The sequence below is a fragment of the Manis javanica genome, chromosome 12, assembly GCF_040802235.1.
Source record: "Manis javanica isolate MJ-LG chromosome 12, MJ_LKY, whole genome shotgun sequence".
In the NCBI taxonomy this organism is placed as follows: Eukaryota; Metazoa; Chordata; class Mammalia; order Pholidota; family Manidae; genus Manis; species Manis javanica.
In genome coordinates, this window is record NC_133167.1 from 104620129 (window position 1) to 104642277 (window position 22149).

Sequence of the window (22149 nt, forward strand, 5' to 3'; positions counted from 1 at the left end):
CTTTCAACTATGCACGGTTTATTTCTTACTTTCAACAATGACATTTTGTAATCACTTCTCCTTTATATTATTTCATTTACCAAAGAGGCTTAATTAATTAATTCAGTTTTCACATAGTTATGTCCCAAAACTTCATATACAAGTTGATTGTTTGGAACTCAGAACACACTCTTTCAATTGATTAAGAAAGTTTTTAGAATTGTAATTATATCGTTTGGTTAGTTTCTCCAAAGTTTATTTAATCAATGTTGTAGAACATTATATTTTTAAAAGAGCTGTTTTTTTAAACAATAGTGGTAACAAAATAAAAGAACATTCATAGGGAAATTAATAAAAATGAAGAATACTTATGTTGGCTTTGTGTATTATTGGGAAAAGGACTTTTAAAGAATAGAATATTTAGGTAGGATGTGAGAGAACCCCATTAAATTTTATATATTAAATTTACAATAAAACTAAAGCATCCCACTTCTTGGAATTTACCCAAAGAATACAAGTTCTCAGATTCAAAAAGACATATGCATCCCTATGTTTATCTCAGCACTTTTTACAATAGCCAAGATATGGAAGCAAACTAAGTGTCCATCAGTAGATGAATGGGTAAAGAAGATGTGGTACATATACACAATGGAATACTATTCAGCCATAAGAAGAAAACAAATCTTACCATTTGCAACAACATGGATGGAGCTGGAGGACATTATGCTCAGTGAAATAAGCCAGGTGGAGAAAGACGAATGCCAGGTGATTTCCCTCATTTATGGAATATAACAGTGAAGCAAAACTGAAGTAACAAAATAGCAGCAGACTCTGAGACTCCAAGAATGAACTAGTGGTTACCAGAGGGGAGGGGTGTGGGAGAGAGAGTTGTGGGAGGGAGGGAGGAGGGGATTGAGGGGTATTATGTTTAGTACACATGGTGTGGGGGATCACAGGGAGGACAGTGTAGCACAGAGAAGGTACATAGTGGATCTGTAGCATCTTGCTGCACTGATGGACAGTGACTGCAATGGGGTGTGGGTGGGGACTTGATAATATGGGTAAAGGTAGTAACTACATTGTTTTTTTTTCATGTATAACCTTCATAAGAGTGTATATCAATTATACCTTAAAAAAAATTAAAAATAAATAAATATGTATACACTTTAAAAAATAAATACCAAGGATGTTTTTCAATGAATGAGAGCAAAGAATCCTAGAATTCATATGGAATGACAGAAGACCCCAAGTAGCCAAAGCAATTCTGATAAAGAAGAACAAAGCTGGGTTTTTATGCTCCCTGAATTCAAGGTATACTACAAAATTACAGTAGTCAAAACAGTATGGTACTGGCAAAAGAACAGACCTATAGATCAATGGAACAGAATAGAAAGCCCAGACATAAAGCCATGCATATATGGTCAGTTAATATATGATAAAGAATCCATGGATATAAAATGGGAAAAAACAGTCTCTTCAATAGCTGCTATTGGGATAACTGGAAAACTCCATGCAAGAGAATGAAACTGGATTACTGTCTAACTCCATACACAAAAGTAAACTATAAAAAGGATTAGAGACCTAAGTGTAAGACATGAAACCATAAAACTCAGGAGAAAACAGGCAAGAATCTCTTGAATAGAAACATGAGAAATTTATTTTTCCTGGACACATTTCCTTGGTCAAGGGAAACAAAATAAAAAATGAACCAGTGGGACTACATTAAACTAAAAAGCTTCTGTACAGCAAAGGACACCATCAGCAGAACAAAAAGGAATGTACAGTTTGGGGAAATATATTAAAAAACTATTTATCCGATAAGAGGTTAACATTCAAAATATGTAAAGAACTCCTATGCCTCAACACCAAACAAGCAAATAACCCAATATGAAAATGGGTGGAGACATTTTTCCAAAGAAATACAGATGTTCAACAGACACATGAAAAGATACTCCACATTTTTAATTATCAGGGAACTGCACATAAAAACCGCAATGAAATATTCCCTCACATTAGTTAGAACGACCACTATCCAAAAGACATCAAATAACAAGTGAACAACAAATAAAAAGATATTCTCTTTATACCTGGATGAGTTTTAATGTCAGGATGAACAGAAATAGATTACATGTTTTAAAATTACATTTTATATAAATGAAGTTTTTGATTAAGCAATCAGGGATTTTACTCACTTTTGTGTTATAAGAAATCATTCCATTCTGATCCCTCTCCACTCCCTGTGCCTCCTGGTCAACTTTTTAATTCATATCAACATATTGGATTATTGTTTTTGCTACTGAACAGAGTCTGATGGGTGAATACATCAATCATTGTTCTTTGTTGCCGGAACACAGAAAAGTGAACCCTCCCTACACTGTTGGTGGGGATGTCAGTGGTTTAACCATTGTGGAAAGCAGTATGGAGGTTCCTCAAAACACTAAAAATAAAAATACCACATGACACAGTAATTCTACTAATACGAATTTACCTGAAGAAACAAAATCTCTGATTTGAAAAGATAAATGCAACCCTATGTTTATTGTCACATTATTTACAATAGCCAAGATATAGAAGAAAGAAAAGTGTCAATCAATAGATGGTTGGATAAAGAAGAAGTTTTATATATGTACACAGTGAAATATTATTCAGTCTTTAAAAAAAAAGGAATCCTGCATTTGCAACAGCACAGATGGGCCAACTGGGTATTAGGCAATGTGAAATAAGCCAGATGTAGAAAGACAAATACCATATGATTTCACTTATTTGTGGAATATAAAAACAAAACAAAAGAAAATGAACAAGATAGCAGTAGACTCATAGACACTGAAAAGTGACTGATGGTTACAAAAGGGGAGGGGTTGGCATGGGTGGGTAGGGAAGATGAAGGGGGTAAAAGGGCACAAAAATTCTCAATCATAATATAAGGTGGTCACAGGGATCATGGGACAGCATGGAGAATATAGCTAATGATTCTGTAACATCTTCCTATATTGGCAAATAGTAATTGCACTAGTTGGGGTGAGTATTTAATAATATGGGTAACTGTTGAACTACTGTGTTGTATATTTGAAACCAATATAAGATTAAATATCAGTAATACTTCAATAAAAAAAGAAAAAGACAAAAAAAATAAAAGCAGTAACAATAACATCTGTTCTTGTACCCGGTTTTTATACACACACACACAAACACACATGATCATTTTAACCAACATGATACATTCTGTTTTATTATTTTCTGTGCAGACTGACAAGCTATAAAAATAAAGATATTCTCTTTATACCTGGATGAGTTTTAATACCTCTTTATATCAGGATGAACAGAAATAGATTACATGTTTTAAAATTACATTTTATATAAATGAAGTTTTTGATTAAGCAATCAGGGATTTTACTCACTTTTGTGTTATAAGAAATCATTCCATTCTGATCCCTCTCCACTCCCTGTGCCTCCTGGTCAACTTTTTAATTCATATCAACATATTGGATTATTGTTTTTGCTACTGAACAGAGTCTGATGGGTGAATGCATCAATCATTGTTCTTTGTTGCCGGAACACAGAAAAGTAACCTAATAAGTAATTAAAGGTAGCCCACATAATCTCTGGGAATGCCCAGACACTGAAGACTATGTCACCAGTAATAACGCCTGAGAACACACTGCAGGGCTATGAACCTCATACTGCTGTCATCACAGTGCCGCTGATCACAGTTTATGTTCCTATTGCAGCTGATTTGGGTATGAAATTATGCTGGTTGCACCACTTCCTCCTAAAACTAAATGGCCCCACCTGCATACATAGGTGCCATCCTTTCTGCTTCCCTGGGTTATAACCCAAAGATTGGGTTGGGTGCATCTCACTTGTGAAGCATAACGTCACTTGCTCATATCCTAGCAACAAGGAAGGCTGGAAAAATGAGTATCTGTCCTCTATTGTCTGTAGCAGAGAATAATGACATGGGAAATTCTCTGAAACATAATGAGGAATTTGTAAGGGAAAATATCCCTAAAAGAAACTGCAAATGTCCTCTCGAGGTAGCAAATTTATTTGAATAAATTAAAGCTTTTTTGTCAAGTAAAAATGAGACTTTTCTGCTCATTGAATTGCCTTACTCATACAAAAATCAACAGTTTTACACATATACACACAATTATATTCACTTATAAACTATGGATATGAAATAGATAATTGAAGCTATCGTAGATAAGAATGCATATATTAATACGACTAATACCAACTCATATGTGTTTGGAACCATGCTGTAATTGGTATCCTACAGTAAACAGTTTAGAGGTAGTATATATTGCTTACAGATAATCTCACCTGAGTATGAGGGGGATGATGGTAGTTAAGCTATTAGTTTAAATTTAATCTTCCAAGGGTCTAGTGAGCTAAGTTGTGTACCTCAAAAATCTATGTCCAAGTCTTTCTGTATATTTAAAATTGTTCAGAAATAGGGTCTTTACAGGTGTAATTAATTGAATTAATGTTATCAGGATGAGATCATTCTACATTTGGGGTGAGTCTTGAATCCAATGGCCAGTATACTTGGCAAGGAGATGGAGATGTGATGGACACAGAGAAGACCATGGACAGATGGAGTGCAAGACTGGGGCCAGCCTGCCAGAAACCGAGGAGTGCCAAGAGCTACTGGAGGCTGGACTAGCCAATGGGTCTCACTTAGGGCTTTTGGAGGGGGTGTGGCTATGCCGACACGTTGATTTTAAACTCTGGCCTACAGAGTTATGACAGAATGAATATCTGTTGTTTCGGGACACCAGGTTTGTATTAATTTATTGTCATAGACCTGGAGAATAAATACAATAGGTTAAAACATGGTGGCATTTGCTCAAGAGGTTTTTCCTACTGGCCTTTGGATGACTATAAGGAATGAAACCTTTTCATACTGGCTATGCACATGAGCAGATGACTGGTAATAGGTTGCTCAGGATATGCCTGTAATTTGAGTTGTTCTAGAAAGCATATCATTTTGTAATTCTATTTTACATAAACCTTTTAAAGTTTTATATAGCTCTCTGACAATAAATACCCAAGTTATTTTTTAAATAAACAAGTTGACAATTTTGAAACCTAGACATTTATTGATATTTTAGAGTTTAGAAACTCTTGGATAACTCCAAAAGAAATAAAATAAGAAGAGGGAAAAAAAATCAGAAAGCTTCAACAATGAACACTTGAAATACATTTATTTCTATGATAGTCATATAATAAATTTTTATGAATTTATACTTTTCTGTTTAACTTTATAAATTCAGCACTGAATACAAAGAGTTAATTTGAATTCAACTGGTAATTACACACACAGCAAACAGTAACAGTAAAGATGAGAAAAAGTAAAAGAGTGAAAAGGAATCCCACAATTAGGGGGGGCACACAACTGTGTTTTGACTTTTAGATACAATAACATTAAAGTTGCTTTGATTCTGTAGGTGGGATAGTATTTTTCAGGTTGGACTGGGGGGAAGTCTCAAGGTTGCAAAGCGCTTAGGACATACACATAAAATGCTGTTGTGAAGAGGGATATAAAACACTGGAGGGATTAGAACAGTACAAAGATATATTGTAAGGAAAGTACCAGAAGGACCTGAAAATTACACAATGCAATAACAAAAGAAAATGGTGAAAGCCTGGTAACTCACTTTCCTAGCTTGGCCGACTGAAAGAGTGACAAGATGACTGGCAGAAATGGTAATACAAAGACACTGAGATAGACTATTTGAACTCTTACTAAGTGACTCCCTTTGACAGAACCGACTAAGGAACAGCAAAGCATTTAACAGCTGAAATGTCTTTTCCCCTGGCCTGTATGATAGCGCTTCTACAAATGCGTCAATATTGCGGGTTCTCATTCGAACTGATGATACAGATGTCTGGATGGAATGATTGTGAAATGTTCGCAGGCAGTATCCTTGCGAGCACCTCCCCCAGAAAGCTGTTCCTGTTGTCTAAGGACATACAGACTCTCTTGCAGACAGAGGGGAAATCTCTCCTCATTTTGGGCTTTTATTTCAAAAGCCTGTAAAGGTGAAGACTGGAAGATTTGAAAGTATGTATTACATGACAGGACAATTTTCTCCTTGCCTCCCACATTATATTTTTCACTGACAAGGTAAAATCCTTCAAGCTGTGGATTGAGGAGAATAAGGTTTGGAGAGAAGAATTTCAGGATGGTCGGATGTGGGGTGAGGTTCAGGATTTTTACAGTGGGGAGGGGTGTTGTTTTCAGAATATTTGGGGAATACAACAACCAAGAATACTATTCTTGTCTGGGTCCTGAGAGGTAAGGCAGGAATACTCGCCATGGTTAAGCTGCCAAGGGACAAGTAGGAGACAAATGCACCTATCCCAAAATATTCTCCAGCCTACCTATAGGGCAGAGCCCATCCACAAGTCTCCTTACCCCTAAGGAAGCAGAACTTAGCTGAAAGAATTAGAGGCATTAACTAGAGGAGGTCTCAGAGTTGATGAATTCTTGCTAATTCAAGCCTCCATTTTAATTGTATTTTATGTCAGAAAACTTCTTTAACCATACACGACACCAGGGTGTACTTACTCCTGGTTGTTATGTGGTGTCTTGTATGTTACAGTACAGATATTATGTACTAGGCACCTTATTAAAATGGGAAGCTCTGAAAAGTAGAGTTTCAGTTCATCAGCAAAATAGTCCTGATATATAGAATTTGTCAGAAAATCAATACAGAGCATAGTGTTCTATTGCCTAAAGTAGTAAATACTCATTTCTGAGGGCAACCATTGATGACCTGTTTCTCTGGGCTTAGCCTACCCTTTCTACAATCTTTCAGGATTTCTGCATAGTTTCAGCTCCCCTTTCCATTCAGTTCCCATTCCCAGGCCTCCACTATAACATCTTCTGATTTCTTCCCCTGTCTCTCTAGTCTTTTCTGCCTTGATATTGCTTAACCTTGCAGGCATGAGTTTCCCAAAATTACACTAGTCTTGAATTTCTCCATGGTAACTACATCACCATCCTCTCAGTCACAGCCTGGCATTAAACACCTTACATTTGCACCAACAAACTTGCATCAACTCACTGGAAAACTTACTGCCTTCACAATCCATTTTTGAGAAAAAGGTTTGCTTTTAAAAACCATATTATCACTCATTCTCTCTTCCCACATAAAAATATTTCTACTCTATTCAATCCATGTCCATTCTTTAAGATTCAGCACCGTTCAGGTATCACTTACGGGTGGTATCCTAAATGCTCTCCACGAGGATTCCTCAGCCTCCACAGAACTGCCATTTGGGGGCTAGATAATCCCATGTTGATGGAAGAGGCTATCTTGGGCATTTTTTGGATGTCTCACAGAATCCTGGCCTCTGCTCACCAGATACCAGAAGCTCCCCTACACCCCAAGTTATAATGGACAAAATTATTTCCAGACTTTTCTAAATGTTCTCTGGGGGTTATAATTGCCCTAGTGGTAATCAGTGCTTGAAATAATAATCTTTTGAAATTAAAAACAAAAACAAACACATACTACTTTTGTATAATCCTGAACATCTTACCAGGTATTTTTTTATTATATACACAAGCTATAATAATACAAAGTATTATTTTATATTTATATATACACACACACATATATATATATATATATATATACACACATACACTTTATATATATATATACACACATATATAACACATGTGTATTCACAGATACATATGTATGTGTATATACACACACACATACATATATAAAATTTCACTTATCCTCTTCCACAGAATCATGTATTACTAGGTCTTAACAGATGTCAAGACTTAAAATTCAATACATGGCTAACTTAGTGCTCTTGCTTCCATTCACTGAAATAGTATCTGTATAAATCATTTCTGACTTAATCACACTCTTCTTTGTGAGATCTCTTGTTATCAAATTCTTGGATTCTGATTTGTTCTGGGTGCTTACTGTTTCCTTCTTTAAATAAATTGTAAACAATCTGAAGGAACTATTCATTACATAAAAACGATTGGATACCTCAGCAGAAATGTTATCTACCCCTACTCACTTAATATTAAAGAAGGAAATGGTTTTCTATCAATACCTAGCACAGTCCTTCACTCATACTAACTGTTCAGTCAACATTTAATGAAATATTTAAGGAGTACTAATGAGCATCCTTAGGCACACATGTGAATTAAACATTTTTCTTTATTAGCAGCTGCTTTTCAGTTATTTTTTCTTGAGAACATTTTCCTGAGCTTCCTTCTTCTCTGTGCCTTCTTGATCATTCTACAGATTCAAGGATGCATTCAGAATGCTCTATTAAAACTTCCCACCCACCCGTGCCTACCCTGAGTTCCCTGTTTTCATGTTCCACAAAAAAACTATTTTTATCTAAAATTCATCTACACTTTAATTTCCTTGGACTAGCTAAGCTTAGAAAGTTGTAAGGACAAAATGATCAGATACGATGACGAGGTTACTGCTGATTTAATTATTTAATAGCTTCAGAGGTCTTGACAATGTGAAAGAGAACCCATTTTGAGCCAAAGAAATTCTAGTTCCCTAAATTTTTTCAAGGTAGCTTTGGAACAAAAAATAGTTTACAGGGAACAATCAAAATACATAAAAAGGAAAAGGGCACTCAACTGAATGATTTTAAGATAGAATCATTGAAAAAGAGTAGATAAAAAGTATGAGGTATCTGATTTTAAGAGATAAATAGATTAGTGACAGAGATGATTTTGAATTTTAAGACAGAATGACCATTAAAATGACACTAGAAACAACCGTTTGTAAAAATTAATTTACTTTGAGATGAACACATTTCAAATTAATTTTTAAACTGCATGAATATTACTTTATATCTAACAGCTGGATGTAAATGCGTCGCAGAGAGACACTGAGAAGAGAGTCCCCAAACACATAATTCTGTCAAAACCTCTACTATGTGATATAAATATAATAAAATGTAAGCACAGGGGGAAATAAAAATGGGAAAAATAATAATTTCCCTTTGCTTAAAGGATTTTACTTCAGCAAGAAAGAATAAAGAATTAAATGAGCTAATTATACTTTATGAGAATTCATTAGGAACAATAGAAAATTAAAAGTTAAAAAGTCTATTTCTATCAAAATTTTTCTGAGTCTATTCAATTTCTGACAGAAGAGGACTTTAATTATTATGTTGTGTCACTCACAGGGACGAGAGTATATTCCAAGATGATTGATTGCAGCTGGATTTGAGAGCAATTCTCATTTTCCCCATTTCAGGCTCTATGCTAAATCTAGGAAACAGACACAATAGTTTGTAACAGAATATTCATCAACATAGACCGACTTACAGAGTTTGATGAGGGATCAGGGGATTTATTCAACTTCCGTCTTACTGAAGGAAATATTCTTGAATATGTCATTTGTAGAAAATTAACTTATGGTGATTGCTCTGAAATATTGTGAAGATTCTGTGGCCATTTTTTTAGTATCCAAAGATAGAAGTGAAGAATTGTCAGAAAGAATAAGTGCAGTGATGAAGTTGTAAGGATTATGTTAGTTAACTGAGGATGAGGACATAGTCATGGAAAGGTCTCGAGTAGGTCAGACTTGAAAAGTCATGACACACCTAAGACAATTCTAGACCCCACACAATAGGTTTCTTGGTATTATACTGTATATCAAAAAAAAATTGAACCTATTTTTTTCCTCCTGGTAAATTAGTACACTTTAAAAATGCATATAAACCTGGTTATTTGGGTAATATTTCTTAGTCTGTCAGAAGTATTTAGTACTAAATATACTATATAGCATTGTCACGTTCCCTGTGGGAAAATTCAAATATTGGGGAAGACTGACTCGTATTTTTGATACCCCAATGGCTAAGATATGGTTGTGTTAGGCAGAAAGACATAAATGAGCGGGATGGAAAGGAGAAAGGGCCCCCAAAGATGACTCAGGGAGTGGATCAGATAGAGCCAGAGAGCCAGAAATGACTCAGAGAGTTAATCAGATGAGGCCACAGGGTCCAAGAGTGACTCGGGAAATGTCCAGGGTCCCCTCAGATAAGAAACATCAGAAGCACAGGCACAGCACAGACCCTGTCCCCATTTCACCAATCAGAACAAGCCTAGGGAGCTGACAGCTGTCAATCAAGGACCTCTCTTCCTGGCCAAAACCACATAAAAGAAGCCTAAGAATGAGCATCCATGCCTGCCTGTCTCACCTTAGACAGGCCCGCTCTGTTTCTCTGTGCAGAGGGTATTAAAATTTACTTTGCTTTCTTGACTTTGGTCTCTGGTCTCTCTGTATATGACTTCCCCGGGACACCTAGCTGAGTCCTTTCCTTCCGAACCACTGCACACTCATTTTTTGGTGATGATAATGATGAAAAACGTATGTGGCCAGCTTTCTTATCATTGAGGTCATTTCCCAAAAGTGCTATGGCTTAACTCATTTACAGTTTCACTAAACACTAAAGAATAAGCTACACCAAACAATCCTTCACTGATGAGCTGAGCCAGATGGGCTGATGGGCCTTTTACGATTCTAATTTCTATAAATCTATGAATTCAATATAGTGCGTCAAAACCCTCAAAGGTAATGCAGTGATGAATCAACACAAATGAACTATAATGAAAATGAAGCATTTCCTTTATCATGTATTTAGGAGAAAGGCTTTCTGAGGCGATTGTACTAAGGGTATGTATGTAAGGTTATTTCATGTGGCTAGTGCTGCCGTTACTTAAAGCAAAGGTTTAGCAGCAGGACGTTATTTCCCCACCCCAACTGAGGGCATTTTTAATTGGCTTTCCGGACGATGCCCAGAAATTCTGAGCACTTTAAGGAGGTTTTTCAAGAGCACTATAAAGAGGTTATTTCTTTAGCTCTTGAAGTTAACGGTCCATAATTTTGAGGTAAAAATTGCATGCATTTTCATGTATGCGCTCCTCATTGGTAAAACAGGGCTCATGATGGAAACAGGAAGACAATTCTGTTCTATCAGCATATGTCAAAAAGGAATATTGCCTTGATCTAAATATTTGGAGATTCAAATAGATGACTTTAATTTATAATGCATATCTTGTAAGCCTGCTCTAGTTTGCTTAGATGGTTACTTCTGAATTAAAACAAACAAGAAGGAGCAAAAAATAAACAAATGGCTTGATAGTATGCATAGCAAAACTTTGGTGAATATTTTTCCCCAAAAATGTATGTGCTCAGAGAGCCTTGGAACCACCACCAAAAATAGTTCAGTAATGTTTCAGGGTATTTGCCAAAAAAAATGTTGCACAAAGGTAGTCAAGCAAATGTTTAAAAAGGTATTTTCTGAGTGTATACATATCTTCGTGCTCTTTATACTATGAACCATGAGAACAAGAAATTGATTGCAGAGGGGCTCAAAATGTGTATATATGCTTAATATATATTCTGAAATAACTGGAGAAATTACCATAAGAAGGGATAATTATATAAATAAGAGTAAACAATAGAAAGATTTATACCTATCTATACCACAGTGCATTTCTTTGATATAGTGCATTACTATATACACAGGTATTTATTATGCATTGTAACTATAGACAAGAATATATTCTCTAAGAATTCCTCATTGCCATCAACAACTTAATGGTCCCCACATAGTAAGTTTACAGTACAGAAAAGCAAACTGATTTGAAAATAGGCTCTGGGCAAAACGGTGGTTTACTATTCGCCTCAACCATCTACTAGCTGTGGTTCTGTGGTTAGTTATTCAGACTAGGACAGCTTCCTGACTTAGCAAAGAGGGATAATGACGGTTTCTGCCTTCCTCTATTTTTGTGCAGATTCACTCGCACGCAGAGTACACGACAAAATGTTACACCTACCAACACGGACGAAGTCCATGCACATTGATACCATGTCACTATTGTTCAATTTACCTCTAAACTTTGTGGGGTTCGTATGAGTATTTAATTCACCTCTAAACGCTGAGGGGCTTGCATTGTGTATTTACCTCTAAACGGTGCGGGCTTTGTGTAAGTATTTAATTTACCTCCGAATTCGTGGGGCGTCCTTGTCCGGCCCACGACAGGGGTGTGAGGAACCGATGACAGGACGCGGCGCGGCAGCGCGACGCCCCGCGGGGCTTGTGCGCGTGCGCAGGAGGCGTCCCCACGCCCGCCCCGCCCCGCCCGCCGAGGGCGCTGCTGCCGCTCCTCCCACCGCTTCAGAGGCCGGCCCACCAGGCGGATGACGCAGCCCGAGGGGAGGGACGCAGCCAGGTGCCCTGCGGGCTGATGGCCCCTGAGGGTGACGGGAGGCGCCGGGTGGGAGAGGGTCTGAGCCAGGGGAGCAGGGCGGGTGGTTTAGCACTGCGTTATCACTTAATCGACCTCTGAAGTTTGTGTTTTAAGCAACACACTTCTCTTCCTTCCTTATTTATGGGATATTAGAAATTTTAAATTTAGAAAATTTAGTTTTTCTTCTAACTTGGCAAACGATCAAGTTCTATCAGTCTAATTTCTCACTCTTGCATTAACTACAGTTTTAAACCCAGCAGTATTTAATTGAAATGAGTGGCATCAATCTTAGGTAAATGATTAAAATACTTTGGAAAACAATTTCTTTGTATATAGTATTTTTTTAAAAATTTTGATAAGACACTATATCCTGTAATCATTTTGCAGGATTATTCCATGGAAAAAAGACCTTTTAGACTTCCTTATAGGGATACATATTGGCAAATTATTTTAGGATAAGATAGTTAGACATTTTTTTTCTTTCCCCAAATCATACATCTGTGTTCTTAATATGTGTTCCTTCTAAAGTTACAGATATTCTTTTTGCTGCATTGCTAGGCAGAGATTTGCAGGCCAATATCTTGCCTCAAGAGCACGTAAGCCTCTACTTTGATAACTGTTTAATTTTTCAAACCTAGGTGGAAAACATTAAAATGTGAGGGTTTCTCTGATTTCTGTTGCATTCCTCAACAAATACGAAGCTGTTGCAAGCTATGCTGAATGAACTCAATTCTAAACCCACTATTGGTGTTTATGAATGCTCTGCACTTTATTTTTACTCTAAAACTCAGGGTTTGCATAAATGGCTTCAAAATATTCTCTGTTAATTCTTAGTTGGCAAAAAATGATATAATCAATTCCCTTGTTAAACATTATTATTTATATATTTATTCGACATTTACTTGGAAGTGACCAAACAATGCAGAAAGGAAGGACAGAGTAGGACAACTGGGGTCAGTATTCTCTTCATATGATGTCCCTAGAAATTTGCCCTTTGCCCTAAACTTGCATATCCCACTTCAACCACAATACAACTTTGCACTTTGCTGGACACATTATTTAGAAGGCTCTTCAGCATGCGTTGGATGGCTAAGCAAAACATTTGTCCCATTTGTATTCACTGTGCAGAATTTAAGCAATAGAGTCTATGAAAAAAAGTTTATAACATTGCATAGCACAAAGGAAGGAGACCACAGAAATGTTCTGATAAATTCATGTTTCTATGTTTTCGTCAAGATTTATAATCCCAGAGACACAATGCCATGTAAATGGGCATTTCCATGAACCCACCCAGCTGACCACTGTCCATTTCTTCTCTGTCTGGGTCTTATAAAGAAGCAGAAAATATGTTCCAAATGCAGGTGACACTCGTTTATGGTTATAAATTGGAAATAATGATGAAAATCTTATAATGTTACCCAATTTTATGGAAAAAGTAAATATTTCATTTCTTAATTTTAAACTGACAATGTTAAACCAATTGTCCAAATTTATGTAGCTGTTTATTAGTATAGAAATGGGATTAGAACCCAAGTGTGTTTGAATCCACAGACCAGGATCTTAAAAAGATATTTTACTAATTCCAAATTGCTCTAAGAAATAGCAGATATTGTTATTTAAATCTTGCCAGAAAGGCCTCAGATAAATTGTTCTGAACAAATGCCATTTTCAAAACATAGAAATGGTTTATAACTAAAAACCCTAAACAACCTCCTATCCTATTCAGTTAAATGTGCACTTTTTTGCCCATTCAACTTATACTGAAATGTTCATTAGAAATTTTCTTGCTTAATGCTGGATATTCTATGGGTATACTCTTTTTTATATGACTGAAATGTGCTGAAACCTATTTTAAAACTATTTAGACTTAAAATATTCCATCTGTAATCTATTGCCTAGACTTTACCATTCAAACATGAGATAATGTAGTGCCTAACCTACAGAGAAAAGTCTCAAACATGACTACAAGTATCCTCATCTGATTATGATTTGTTAGTTATTGGAATATTTATTCAGTTCTTAGATGCTGTGTTAGGTTTTAAGGAGAGAGTAGGCAGTGATAGAAGGGTATAATTTTATAAAAACATGAAGAAAATAAAAATAGGTCAATTACTTAAAATAACAAAAAACTAGAACCAATTCATAAAGGACATCAGGTGATATAGACCTCAGAAGGTTACATTTACACCACCACTAAAAGATGAGAAGTCACTTTTATCAAGAAATATAGGAAGAACATTCCAGATAGAAATAGCAGACTTTGGAATACTCAGGAATAGGGAAAACCCTTTTGGCAAATGAAAGAAGCTCAGGGTGACTAGCAGAAGTGGACAAGGGAAAAAAGACATATGACAAGATTGGATAGTGTCCAGATTTGTGAGGCCTTCTATCAGGTATATACTTATTCATTAAACAAGTTCTTTGAACATCCATTGAAATCCAGATGTTCTTAGAACTGTGATAAAATATGTAAAATTGACATGGCCATGCTCTTGTGAGCTTGATCTAGTGGGAAATATAAATATCACTTAAGTAATCATACTGTCAAAATGAAAAGGCAGTGTTAGAATTCCTTGGAAAGATGGATGGCTACTGCTTTGAGAGCTAATGAAGGGATCTGACCGAGAAAGAGACCAAGAAGGCTGCTCAGAAGAGGGGAAGGTTGAGTTGAGAGCTAATGATAAGCAGCCAAAAGAAAAGGGCAATGATATGAATCATAAGCATTCATACACATGGCATGCTGAATAATCCCATGAGTGGGAAAACTACTCTGCTTGGTGTCTGTGGAGAATAATCAGAGCAGGGTCCAGAGCAGATGTGGGTGATAAATTATGAAACGACTACCACAGTCCAGGTGAAAAATAACGACTAAAACCAGGATCCTGGCCATGAAGTACAGAAAACTAGATCATTTTGAGATATACTGAGGATGTACCAATGTCTGACTTACTGATTCATGTGGAATATAAATGAGAAAGGAAATGCAAGAAGACTCTTTGTTTTGGTTCCTGATTAAGCAACAGACTGATTAGTGCCACTGTTAGCTGGAATGGACAGTTAGGTTGTGGAAATGTTGAGTTTAATATCAGTGTTTCAATGTGAGGCCACAAAGAAATGCCAGCTAGATTGCTGGATGTCCAAATGAAGGGTGCACCAGTGTGCCCTGTGTGGGTATCGCTAGAGCTAAATGGAGATTGCGTGGTCTTCCATTTAGGCAAACATGTTCACTGGGCTCTGAAACCTTCATAGAACACTGCCATCCAAATTATCCACTCATTATCGTAGGCTTCACTGGCAAAAGGGTATGTTCATATTATTAATATTTAAGGTGTACAATCCTGAACATAATGCCATTCAACAATTTCTAAAATATGGTTGCAAAAACTGTTTGTGAAAATAACATAGGAAAGGTGAAAAATCATCCAATGCTTAAAAATCTGTGCAACAATCTAAAGCTGTCTCCTGCATGTGACCAAGATTTTACAGCTGCCAGGGGAACTTACATCTGTTTCGTGGTAGTAGAAAACCTTTATTCTGGTTGGATGTATTTCTGTTACAAGAGGCACTTCCTATTTTATTAGAGGCATATGTTAAGTATGTGAAATAACAGGAATCACAAATGAATTTATCTTACTTGTTTCTTACAGCACTGACCAACATGATAAGTGGTGTTGAAATAAATATCTAGGCCCCAGATGGAGTTGCTCCTAGGGTACCATGTCAGCAGACTGGAATTTAGACGAATTCCGTGGTCCTTCTCACCCCAAACCAGGTTGACTGTGTGGCCCCAGCCAATCATATTTTCTATTTATCTGTTCCTTGTTCTTTATTCTTTGTCCTGTAAAAGCTTTTTGCCTTCTGCCCCATTTTGCAATTCTCTGAAAAGAGACTGCTTCATAAAGTGTTAAAAAAATTCAATCGTATCACCTAAACTGCCTTTTAAATTCCTTTTTTACAGTTTTTGGCAGTGAGGAATGGAATTTGAAGCCAATGGCTAGTGGCTTATAGGCTATAGGACAAGATGCACGAGGGAAGTGCCCACTGAGCCCTTGGAGGTCACTGTTCCTTTCACTGTGGGTGAGTCACTCTCGGATTTGAGCTCCTCTACCTCGTGTACAGCTCTCTGATTCAAACCAACTTTATTTTACTAAATTATATATATATATATATAGTTCCTAGAAATGTCTGGGACTCCACAAATGTTCTGGGTGTGTTCAAGTTCCCAGAAAGCTCCCAGGATAGTAACACTGGGATCAGCTGTGGCTCACAGCGTGGGGAACTCAAATGGAAGGACTTCCAACATCCACAACCAGTGGCACCGAAGAGGGGCCTCACAAAGCCTGGAGCTAAGTCCACAGCATAAATTCCTGGGGAACTTGGGGAAATAAATTAAGAAACTTGGACTGTTTTGAACCTCAAAATCAAAGTCTAAGTAGACACATGTCAGACTATTAAAAAGCCATCAGGGTGTCCAGCTCTTTAAATAAATCCATTTGTGAAAGGAGTACAAAATTTTTAGTTAATGGAGGTCTCAGAGCCAAAGCTACAGATTAGTGGGATGGGTGTAGTACTCCAAAGCGTGAGAGTCCCTGCTGCTGAACTGTGGGCCTCCTGGGCTGGATAAGATGGCCATGGAATGGGTTACGTGGACAGTAGGTTACCAGCCAACCTCAAGGAAATGTCATGCAATGAGATACGTTGTAAAAACCCACAAAATGTCCAATCCACCAACACATCCCTTTTGGTAATAATGTGGTTCCAGGAAACCCAAGGCTTAGCTAAAGAAACGGGATCCTCAACTTTCAAAGAATTGAGTATGCCGCCTTCCAACACAACTGCTTATTTTTTACTTAAGGACTATGGTTCTGGAAGCTGTAGATACCTACAAAAACAGCAAAATCCCACTCAAACAACCTAGAACTACAATGACCATTACGGGGAATGTTCCAGTGAGACAAGGTTCTTCATTTAAGAAATGCCTTTGACATCAAGGACTTCCAAATCAACGGGCAGGATGGGAGAACTATTTTGATTGGTATAGCTAATGAAAAATTAAACACACAAAAGGCCCCTAGAACAAAAAAGTGTAGACTGATGTGACTTCTGCTCCCCTCTATCCTCCTTTACCCATGTACTGAGAATCTACTAACCCTGTGTCTGTATTACTTTTCTACTCTAAACAGACAATAAGACCATAAACCAAAGTCCGCCAAGTTAGTGGCCTTACAGATATCCCCATCTACCTCAAAGGAAGACCCCTGTATGGGCTCTCCCAGGGTTGGTAGAACCAGAGCTACCCTCTCTAAACCCCACTCCTTCTGGACCCTGCATGGGGGAAAACTGGCAGAATCTGGTAAATGGCAAGAATTCCTAAGGGGTCGGCTCTCCTGGAGCTGTGTGTAGTGTCTGGTCGACTGAGGAAATTAAACTTTCACATTGCCGCTTCCTTTTCAGGTCCAGAGCCATGAGTCATTGACCCTCTCCCTCCAGGGGTACAGGGATAACTACTGCCTTCTTGTTTGTCTTGCTTTGTGTCCTGAGAACTTAGCTTGGCAATCGTTAGGTTGGGGGGCTCAAATATGGCCAGACAGAAATGTGGGTTGCACCCCGTTTGCATGTGCTCAGGTCCTACCAACTGTTGCCAGATTTCAGAGAAATTGTTTTTCTTTCTTCTCTCTTTCACTGGGAGTAGCTCTGGATCTTGGGAGGGTGCTATCTTTTGTACCTTTTTAGGGGATACTTGTGTGTCCAAGGGGTTGTTCATACTGCCAGGAATATTTACTGTTTGTCTCAGCTGAAACCTGACAAGATATTTAAAAAGATTTTTTTTTTTTTAAGTAGCAGTATGGCTAAAAGGTGGCCAAATAGTAAGCTGATATCAAGAGCCTGTTAGGAATTATTCTTTTAAAGGCCTTCTCTCCTAAACTATATGAAACTGTGCACCCAGAGGGAAAGAAAAACATTCCAAAGACAAACAGTCCTAAATCTAGAATATAGGGCTCTTAGATTTCCATCTTAGTTGAAGATCTTGATATCTGATCCTGATATAAAGAAGGAAACTGCGGATAAGATAGTTGGATGGGTGGGTCAGTTCCTTGATATCATTCAGGTTGCAGCCCAGTTCTCTGAGGAATCATAAAAAACTGTCTTATAAATTGAGAAAAGCTCTCAGAAAGGTAAAAAAAAAAAAAAAAAAAGGGTGAGGGAAAGGCAATTTGGAAACTAGGCAAAATAAAGTTTTGTTTGCATTGCCTAAATTGTCTTCTCATAGTGGTGAGGATAAATATTTGAAGAAAGTAGTCAATAGATATCTCAAATAACAAAATTGAGGGTGAGGTGAATGAAATAATTCATTTTAATAAACAACTACGGACAGGAATCTAGCTAGGTATGCTAATTTGGCAAGAGTAGGCGTTACACAATCTGTTTAAGTTCCATCACCCACCCTCCATTCCTCTTCCAGGTGGAACCATTTTCCAGACAAGTCCCTGTCCCCGCAGCCCCCTCTGTAATAGCGGGGGGCTCCGACTTGCACTCCCAAGGGACTGTAGACTTGATCCTTCTCCCTCCCCTTTTGGTCTATTACCTGACCAGCCCCCTAGGTGGCAGCAATAAGCAGTTGCATGATTAGACCTTGGAATTGGCCTCGCTTTTTTTCTGTTTGTCTTACAATAATTTCTGAATTTGCATTTTAATAGTATGGCACCATTAGCACAGGTATTTAAAATAATTCACAAGTAAAAGTAGCACCTTTTTTTTGTTCTTGGAGATTTCTAGGGACAGATATATGGACTGGATGTATTAATTCCAGATGCATTGATTCCTCAAGATATCCGAAGAGTCATTCTTGAGTTAAGCTAATTCACCTTTTGGGGCAAAAGCTCCTCGGTGGTGAAGCAGCCTCCTCCCCCAGCCCCAAACAGCTGCGCTTTGCTGTGATGCGCCAACATCAGAGACCATGACAGGAGCTGTGAAACGTCTTACTCCAAAATGCCTTTTGTTCACAGTAGAGAGTGAGAGTTTTACTGCTATCTAGTTCCACTCAAGTACAAAGCTTGGAGGTTTCCTCCCTTTCTTATCACGACTGACCTCCAGGTGCCAACAAGCAAAAAACAAAACAAACAAAAAAGCACCCAAACAATAACAATGAAAAAGCACAGTCTATTTTCCCAGGCCAACCCTCTCCCTCCTCCAACCCCGTCATCTGCTCTCAGAGAACATCACAAGTGAGTTGTAGGGACTGTTGTCTAGCCTGAGGGGATGCTGACACAAGTTAAATCACCCACAGTAACAAGCACAGTGACACAGCTCCTTTGCACAGTGAAGTCCATCTCAGGGGGATGCATTCCTAGTCCCCAGTGGATGCCTGAACCGATATGTAGTGCTGAATTCCACCTACTCGGTTTTTTCCTATACATTCACACCTGTGATAAAGCTTATGAATTAGGCACAGTAAGAGATTAACAACTAATAATAACAGAGCAATTATAACAATAGACTATAAGAAAAGTCATGTGAATGTGGTCTTTCTCTCTTGCTCTCAAAATAACTTGCAAGAGTACTCACATCACATCACCATGTGGTGCTGTGAGACGATGAAATGCCCACACGAGCAGAGGGGTGCGCTGTGCTGCAGCTGACAACAGGCTTCTACTGAACGTCTAAGGCTCCGTCAGATGGAGGGCCACCCGCCTCCAGCCACGGTGGACCACGGGTAACAGAGCGCGGAGAAAGAGGGTGACGATCCTTTCAGGCAGCAACCTTGTGCTGGCCCCACGTGGTGCTTGGCGGTCTGCACGCTTCATTTGGCCGCTTCAGAGGTTCCACCGGGGTTTCTTTTACCCCACGCCCCACTTCCCCTGCCCTTGGAATTCCTGCAAGCCCACCTATTTTGTACACCCTGCTCCCCTCTTCCCAGTCTGGACTCAGTGACTATGGCACTGTAGAGAAAATGAAAGTTCTGTGGCCAGGATTCTCACCACACCCTGGCCGGCTGGCTCCCTGCACACCTGTGAGCAATATGTTATTACTGACTCTATAAAGAGCTCCGCCCGGTGCCAGGGCCGCACAGCTGCAGGAGAGCAGAGGCTGCAGGGGCAGCAGCGCTGGGGATGGAGACTGAGAAGGCTACGTGGGCAGAGACCGGCCTGTCGAAGGCAGGCTTGCTCTGAGGCGGGCAGGATTGCAGCACTGACCTGCCACCATGGACATAAACTTGGGTATACACCCTTTCACCCCAGGAACGTTCCACTGTCATTTTTCAGTCTCCGTGAACCAAGGGTGAACTTGCCTGGTTCTGAAACCCAATGGCAAGATAGACACAAAGGTTCGTTTGCCCTCCTGTATTCCTATAATCATGCAATGAATGTTATTATAATCCACTATTTAGGGCTTCTTTTTTGACCTAACAAATTCAATTTGAAAGGTATATTAAAAAGGCCATCTTTTTTTCTATGCTTCCTCCAAAACAAACCTAGTTCTCCTCGCTGCAGTGAGATGTCTCAAGTGGTCTAGGAAAAAGCCAAGTTCTGGTAAGAGTAGTAGAGATGGTCACACAAATATTGCCACTTAGTATTTATATTGCTACATAAAATATTATTCACTATTCATCAACCACATCAGCTTTCATTATGACAATGCATGGGACAAATAATTCTTGGATCTAAGATCCAGTGTTAGAAACTTAATGCTACTTTTGAGTTTTTAGTCCACTGAACCAACACCATTTGGCTGCCAGAAACATCGGGGCAAATACATGGCCTCGCTGTAGCAACAGAAAGGCAGAAATGATGTTCAAAAGTGGAATGTTTAATATGAGCTATAAAATGGGAATCTGGCAGGGGGGGGGTCTGGCTCTAATGATCAGAGGCTCACTTCAGAATGTGCATTAAATAAAAGTTAACTTTTTATTTATTTGTTTTGGCCCTTGGTGTCCTTATCCAGAAGAAGTAAAAAATCCCACTAAATCAACTATAATGTCTTTATTAGTGACGGTCCCATGATTCATTCTGCAAACATAGCAAGAATTAACAACCCATTTTATGCTTTTGCACTTTCAGCCTTTTACAGTATTCTGTTCTGTCCTATGTATGTGACCCTTCCCTTAATAAATTCCTTGCTCAATGTTTATTAATGATCTGTAGGTTTTGAAACACATTGTTAAAATAATTTCCAAAATGGTTCATGTCCATTTGTGGATCTACTAAGTTTACTTGTTTTGCTATGACTCTTGCTAGACTATTCAAGTCTATTAATTATGTTTAATTCTTTCTTCTTTGGTAGATGTAAAAGGTATGTGGTTTTAAAGGATTGTGTTGCATTTTATTTTTAATTGGCCAAGCTTAAACTTTCCCCCTATTTACTCACATCCTACATGTATCCTTTAAAAAAAAGAAAAAAGACCAAATGTAAAATATAAACTTTTGAATCCTCTACATAGGTTTGGCTTCAGAAAAAGGCAAAACAGTTTTTTTACATCTCTAAGTTTACGTATTGACATAACATCTTTGTATTTTATCTCTTCCCCTAATATAAAAAGCAACTAAGCCTATTACCGTAAGCTATTCATGTAAAATGTTTTTAAAGAATCTTAAACTTCTTAGGATGTTTTCTGTTTCTTAATGTATCAGTTGGTTTTAGCATGAATTAAGAATTTCTCAGTGTTTTAAAGAGGATTGGTCCTCTTAGATTTAGATCTGTTGAAAATATTTAAAATAGCCACTGATTTGGCTGAATGAAAGTCAGGGACAATGATCAGCAGGCAACTAGATGAACATTTAGTGAGTAGATCCCCCCGTTTCAATAGGCTTTCACTAGAAAAGGTAACACAGGGCAGCCCCTTCAAAAACAGAGAAGTATGCTTGTCTGTGTTACAGTGGGAATCTGCTATTGAGAATAGAGCCAGG

General features: G+C 38.0%; 1 protein-coding gene across 1 annotated transcript in view; it reads right to left on the reverse strand.

Moving 5' to 3' along the window:
- TENM3 (teneurin transmembrane protein 3) overlaps positions 1–12058 on the reverse strand; it is a 2338142-nt gene extending 2326084 nt beyond the window's left edge. The window contains exons 1-2 of the mRNA XM_073219194.1: positions 11998–12058; positions 9170–9256 (exon numbers count right to left, since the gene is read on the reverse strand). The gene's annotated coding sequence lies outside the window, so the exon portion shown is untranslated. The remainder of the gene's footprint in view (positions 1–9169; positions 9257–11997) is intronic.
- Between the last annotated feature and the right edge of the window lie 10091 nt (positions 12059–22149).